We start from the raw sequence: 7682 nt of genomic DNA on the forward strand, positions 1-7682 counted from the left end.
GTGGCCAAGTGTTAATGTGTCTGCCTAAGAAGCAAGAGAATCTGAGTACATGGGACTCCGATTGAATCCCCCACTCGCCAGTATTTTCTCCTCCTCCACCAGACCTTGAGTGGTGGTCTAGATGCTAGTCTTTGGGATGAGACAGTAAACTGAGGTCCAGTATTCAGCATGCACCTAGCACATGTAAAAGAAGCCACGGCAGTAAAAGGGTCTTCCCTGGCAAAATTCTGAAGAAATATCTGCTCTGATTGTTTCAAATACACTTTTTCATGCAGGGGTTATGGGGAGGGTGGGGGTGGGGGGGGGAGGGATGGTGCTGTACCCTGGCGATGTGTTCTTCCTGGATAGAGCAGCCCAAATTTCAGACAGAGGTCTGTTGTGAGAAAAAGTAATACAATACAATACAGTACAATACAATTTAAAGTTGTAGATGAGTTTGTTTCACTCTTTTTATGATCCGTTTCATGTGTTCTGTAGGTTAGTAAGAAAGCTTACTGGCCTCTCTCCTTTAATGGATTGCCTATTTCAGTCAAGTTATTGTTAGTGTTATGGTTTAGCTACATGCTTGCTTTTTTGCTGTGTTAGCTTGTGAACGTAAGAGCCCTTTGTATCGCCAGCAAGATGATCATGATTAACAGCTGTGGTTTCTGTACTGTCTTTTATCATCGAAGTCCACTTGGACAAAAGCCAAAGCTGCATAAAAAAAGTTTTTTGATTACTGATTGTGTTGTTTTCTGTTTGGTGTGTGTGCATGTGTGTGTGTGTGTGCATGTGTGTGTGTGTGCATGTGTGTGTGTGTGCGTGTGTGTGTGTGTGTGAGGAAGCCAGTGCTAAAAGATTAATATGATCCCAATTGTTAATGGGAGTTTAAAGAAAGATTATTAATTCAGTCATGCTGAGTAACCGGTTGCTGTTGGGAATTGACCTGATTGTCTCAGACAAGTATTCAACTTCTGTTTAAAAAATGATAAATAAAACAAGTATTCAGCATCTGTCTCATGAAAATGATATCTAAAACTAGACACTTATGCAACAATGAGAAAAAGTAAATAAGGAAGAAGAGAACCATGGTAGATGAATTGATCAATAAGAGGGAAAGAAAAAGAGGAAAATATCAATAACTTAACAAACTTCCAGAAAAAAACACATCGATACTATGAGGAATATTTTCCAAGATCAGGATCAAAAGGGTTACCAAGGGGTAAATCATAATATCTGTTAAAAAACAACTGAACACAAATCATGTTTTGTGTTTATGAAGTCCTAGGGACAAAGTGGGTGTTCGATGATACAGTGCACCTTGATAATGATTTATGTTTATATACATAATGAGTAAATCTACTTCCCATTCTTAAATATTTACGGTTTCATTAGATTTGTTTTATACATGTAGTTTTAACTGTGGACACAGCACAGAAATCATTCTTACTAGGAGAAGTAAGAATATATAAATATTTCTAATGAAACTAGATCTCATGAATAATAATAATAATGTACATTTATATGGTTCCCTTTCTCTGTAAGAGCTCAGGGCGCTTTACATGAAAGAAAAATATTACAAGTTACATAAAACATTCATGACCACTCTTTCTCAAAACCCTCTCGCGCCCCCCCCCCCCTCCGTCTTCCCCCCCCCCCTCCCCCCCACTCACTCCCACTCTCACACTCTACATACATCCAAAGTAAGCTGACATGGGTGGTGTTGGAGAACAAGGAAGCTGAGAGTACTTATAGACAGGTTTTAATGAACTTAACTCAGATCCATTTCACCTGCATAAATGTTTAGATGATGTTTTGCCGTATATTACCCATATTGTTGATACCTATTTGTCTAGTAGTGTTTTTTCCAAGCATTCACAAATCACCACAAGTCCGCCCTTTACTAAAGGATCCCTCACTTGACCCAAACTGTTTTGAGAACTACAGACCCATTTCTAACATCGTTCCTGTCAAAACTGATTGAAAGAATGTTGGCCCAACATGAACGTCTGAAAACCTATAACCTACTTGGTCCACATCAGTCTGCTTACAGAGTACGCCAAAGCACAAAAACTGCTCTCTTAAAAGTTGCAAACGATCTTCTCAAATTGCTTGATTTGTAAAGCGTTTTGAGGTCTATTTGAGAAAAAGTGCTGAATAAGTGTTCATTATTATTATTTTGCAATGAGAGAATGTAAGAATGAACTTCAAAGGAAATAGCTGCCATATTTTGTTAATAGAAAATGTTTGCTTGCCTATCAGTTCTATACTCGTTTTCTCTTGGACCTCAGTCACGTGTATAGCCTTTTATCTCATGATTCTGATAGAGCCCACAAACACATTTATCGCTTCATGGGCTGCCTATGCTTTTGGTTCAAGTGGTGTCTGCAACTGATAATTTTTGTCTGAATTCCTTGACCACATACATGTTTGAATGAGTAAGATAACTGTTGGCAGGCCTGTTATATACTTGCTTTCGTTGCACAACACTACAAAACTTTTTTTTTTAATTTTTTTTTTTTAGTGTGATTGCAATTTCTTTACCCCTGTGTTTTGGAAACAGATTTTCGTCTCAAAACTCGGCTGCTTAATTTCTTTTGCTCATGTCTTTCCCATTTATATACTTTCCTTAGTGTTTCTCCAATTCTTCCCTGATGATATTGTCTGCATTAGTCACCAGTCTTCATCATTTCCTATCAACATGTAAGTCTGTTTTTTATTTGGCCACTGTCAATTCTCGTCAATGTTTTGTTACATAAGATACCCGCCAAGGAGGATATGTTTCTCTATGGTTGGTTGGTTTATCAGCAGTACACCAAGGCGTTGTGGATGGATTTTCCTGAAATTTTGGAAGTGGGTCAAGGGCTAATATGCGTTTGTGGCTTGCGATTCCCATGTTCACTCATATCAACGATTGTTTTTTTTGTGTTGAATACTTTTTATCCCATTGTTTTGGCAGCCATTGCCCATTTTCAGGGGTTAGTTTGTTGTGGTGATGAAGGTCAGTATCCAGTTCCTAGAGAGGTTTACAGGATTCTTCATCACCAGGAAAAAGGGCAAAATAGCATGCTATTTTTATTTATTTATGGGAAACTAATTGATTTCCATTTGCCTTTATGGAATGACAAACCATTGGATAGGGACAAACAGGATAAGATAAGATAAGAATAACTTTATTATCTCCAACTGGAGAAATTTGGTCAGGTGCATTATCACAACACAGACAAGTAAACAACATGGGGACCATAACTGTAGAAGCCAACAACAGCCCCTACAAATATTACGAAGATACAAATGTAAAAAATATCACATACATCGTTTCATACATACATCCACACACTGCAGGTAATAACTAGTATTCTTAATGTAAAAAACAGAAAGAATTAAGAAACATTATTTGAATATAATTATAAACATAGCCTACTATACTGCACATTGATTATAATAGACAGATAAGATAAGAATAAAGATGAATTGCGGAAAACCACAACCAGATAATCAGCACCCCCCCCCCCCCCCCCCCCCCCCCCCCCCCCACCACCCACCCCACACACGCGATAACTTGATTAAACAAGAGTAATAAGCATATGTTCTCAAATAAAAGCATTTCACATATTCGCTTTTAAAAACATTGCAATTAATTATTACATCGTAATTATTAAACAGAAATATATTTAGAATATGGGCGTTCGCATTAGACATATTCATTGTACATTCATCCTGCATATTGCACATTATTCTTCCTACATATTGCACATTCATTATAACCAATTGTCACGTTTTAAGCTCAGTAAACACACACACACACACACACACACACACACACACCACAACTAGAACAAGGTACAGCCTATCATGCACGGACTTTCACACGTCTCACATGAGAGTGCGCGCTCGCACACACACGCACACACACGCACACACACACACACAGTTCTCAAGAATTTAAAAGGTGGATTGAACGTGGAATAAAAGTCTTCAGAGCTCTGGATTTCAACTTAAAAGTTCTGTAGCGTCGTCCTGATGGCAATAGCTCATAATACTTTGCTAAAATATGGGTGTCGTCAGTTGCTATCTGCCTGCTTTTTTTAACCACTCGACTTTCATACAGCTCTTGCATACTAGCTTGTTTCACTCCCACAATTTTACTGCATACGCTCATGACATCGTTCAAAACACGCTCACTCCTCACTCCCAAACTTCCATACCAGCACATAAATGAAACTGTAAGCACGGACTCGATACAACATCGATAATAACTTTGAAGAATATTTGAATTTATACCAACATTTCTAAGCTTCTGTAAACAAAAAATTCTAGATTGACATTTCTTATGAATGGAATCAACATTTCTGTCAAAAGTCAGCTTATTGTCTAAGATGGTCCCTAAATATCTATATTCATTGACCCTCTCCACTGTTTGACCATCAATAACAAGGTCAGCTACAGGCAAGGGGTCTTTCCGAAAATCTATTAACATTTCTTTTGTTTTCAATACGTTGAGATCCAGATAGTTTTTCTCACACCAGAAACAGAACTTTTTAATTTCACTGAAATAATAGCATCAGAGTTGGACAGATCTTCAATTGCTGAATCATCAGAATATTTTATGACAGGAGTTTCCTCCGTGCCTCTGCAGTCATTTGTGTACAATGTAAAAAGAACAGGGGACAGCACTGTACCTTGGGGTGCACCAGTAGAAGTAGATTTTAGAGAAGAGTGGGCAGAATGAAAGCGGACGGACTGAGTTCTATTGAGAAGAAAACTTACTATCCAAAGAGTAAGCTTCGGATCAACATCCATGCCTAGCAGTTTGAGGGCAAGGAGATGAGGTTGTATTGTGTTAAAAGCAGAAGAGAAGTCAACAAAAAGGATACGAACGAAAGATCCCGTGTTATTCAAATGAAGGAAAGCATTATGAAGGAGAGTTAGGATAGCATCGTCAGTACTTCTGTGTGCTTTATAAGCAAACTGAAGAGAGTCAAGCTGCTGTTCAATGAAAGAAAGAAGATGTCGGAGAATAATTTTTTCAAAGCATTTCATCACTACTGAAGTCAGGGCATTTGTTGGCAATCACCACTGCATAAAACCTGCAAAGTGTATTACCATAATTCAGCAGCTATTAGACAACTCTACATGTCAGATCATTCTGAACAGCAAGCTGAAAGAACTATTATGTATAAGAACAGGCATGACATAGGGCTGCCTCTTATCACCAACGATTTTACTGCTGATCATCAACTGGGTCATGACTGATGAGGAGTATCACCAAGGGACCTTTACCAATAAATAAATATCTGGAAGATTTTGATTTCACTGAAGATGCAAGTCTTCTGTCATGTTGCCAAGATGTGCAGGAGAAACTAACCTTCCTGTTTTATAGAGCTACTAGCGAACATAGGCCTTGAATCAGCATACAAGAAGACATGAGAATCAGCAACAAATAGCAAGACCCAATCTTCATGAACAAAGAAACTGAAAAGTTTGTCCACTTATGTAGTGTTGTCAGCAAAGACATTTGAACACATCAAAAAACGCAAACAAGAAAAGGCGTATGTTCAACACTCTGCGGCCTACATGGAACTCCACAGCTGTCTCCCACTATAAGCTAAGGACATTGAACACAAATTGAAATCTGTCCTGTGTGGATCACAGACTTGGTGACTGACAAACCTGATGACCTCCCCCCCCCCACCCCGGCCCCCCCCACTCCCCCCCCCCCCCCCCCCCGCCCCCCCCTCTCAAAAATCCAGACTTTCATCAAATGACTTTTGAGACGCATTTTAGGCATTAAATGGTTAGAAACAATTTTGAATGGCAACCTAGGGAGGATTGATTTTTAACCACAGCTGTGCAAACCTCCAGATAACATCACCAGACAAGCACTGGTGTGGAACCCTCAAGAGAAAAGTGAAGTGGGCAGACCATGGCAGGAAAAATGTGCAGAGGGTGCACTCAGTGATGCATGCCTGGCTGGCACACGCACTAAACCATGACAATTAATTGTTGCACATGAATATGTACAAATAAACACATGCAGCAATCAAAACAACACATATATCAGTGAAATGTACACTTACATGCATACATACACACACCAGATGAGACGCACGAACACACAACATGATTATGTTGTTATATTTGTTTATCTGTAGTCCGTTCACCTAAGATTATAGTACACTGAAAATAAATGATATTATCATTATTATTATATCTGTTAACATTATTTTTACCATTATTTCTTAGAAATCATTAGTTCTGAAAATTATGGCAGGGAAGAATTATTCAACTGAAAAGGGGGCTGTTGAGGGGGGGCGAGGGGTGGGACTGAGGAAAGAAGAGAGAGAGTGAGAGAACTGAATGTGGAAAAGATAGAGTACAAAATGTAAAATGGAGAGGGTGAGTGTCAGTGATTGGAGAAAGAAAAACATAATATTGAAAGGGTGTGTGCGAGAGGTTGGATGGGGGAAGTGGGATCAGGACAGAAAATTTATCAATAATCAAATATTGTATGCAATACTTCTACAGATTATTATTTGTAAAGAGGATGATGTGGGGACCTACAAAGAACAACCAACTGGATTATTTAACACACAACTAGCTAACTTTAATAAAGAACATTTTGAAACATAACTTTTTCCAAAAAAATTAACATTTGAAACTGGTAACATATGTTCAATAATTTCTGGAGACAAAAAAGGTTTCATTTCTTAACGGTGGGTTAAAAATGTGCTCTACTGTTAAATGACTCTTGCAAATGCATTCATTATTTTCACAATATTTTGTATATAGGGCATTTAGTAATAATCTAAATGCCATGCTCAACAGCCCTGCCAGTTCTTTTAGCTTTTAATAAGGCAGAAATGTTAACTTCAAAAGACAATAGGAAATTTAGTATATTTCTTTCAACAACATATATCACGCTAATAAATTCATATAAAATCTATGTAATTTAAGCAATACAAAGCAAGTCGGTGAAGAAGGGAACAAAACGAATGAGAAATTAAAAAAAAAAAAAGTGTGTCAGAAGTGGGATTCGAACCCACGCCCACATTCGTGGACCAGAACACCCACTCCCTCTTTCAAAGGGAAGGCTTTTGCCTTGAGTCTGGCGCCTTAGACCACTCGGCCATCCTGACATCTACTGAGAAACGCAAATTTAAATTATATAAAACCAATGTACAGAAGCTAGATACATGTACTTCCATTGATTTGACTTCATGTTCTCTTTGTGTACAGTGAAATGTGTACCAATTGTTCAGGGGTTTATTTTCATGCCTCGACTACATTACATTTTACACTCTGTCGGTATAACTCATCAAAAAATGATTTTAAATTAGATAATTTCTAGGAATCATATCTGATGAATCGAAGGGAGTTGAAGAAGGATTTACTGATACTGATTATCCAGGTAGAGGGGCAGTAAAATCATATTCCCCGTTTTACTTGTTACTTAAATAAGATAAGAAAAGTTAAAAAATAGAAAATGTGCATCTGAAAATGACTTGTTCAGGAAGTGGGTGTGTAAAAACCAACTTGTCTACTTCCGGGTTAAAGTGTATAAGACATCAAAATACAACAGTGTCGTATGCTGAACTGATAACGATGCATTACACAAGGCTGACATGCTGATTAACCCCAGTTAATGTGACCAGTTAACATGAATCCGTCGAACTTTCCTCAGGTGATTCGGAGCCGTAGTC

The 7682-nt window shown here is 38.2% G+C and overlaps 1 non-coding gene across 1 annotated transcript; it reads right to left on the reverse strand.

Annotated features, from left to right (window-relative positions):
* Positions 1 to 7000: 7000 nt before the first annotated feature.
* Positions 7001 to 7118, reverse strand: Trnal-caa (transfer RNA leucine (anticodon CAA)). The gene is made up of 2 exons: positions 7081 to 7118; positions 7001 to 7046 (listed from the first exon to the last, which is right to left on the reverse strand). It is a non-coding gene; the product is annotated as a tRNA-Leu (tRNA).
* Between the last annotated feature and the right edge of the window lie 564 nt (positions 7119 to 7682).

The sequence above is a fragment of the Babylonia areolata genome, chromosome 20 (genome assembly GCF_041734735.1).
Source record: "Babylonia areolata isolate BAREFJ2019XMU chromosome 20, ASM4173473v1, whole genome shotgun sequence".
Taxonomy (NCBI): domain Eukaryota; kingdom Metazoa; phylum Mollusca; class Gastropoda; order Neogastropoda; family Buccinidae; genus Babylonia; species Babylonia areolata.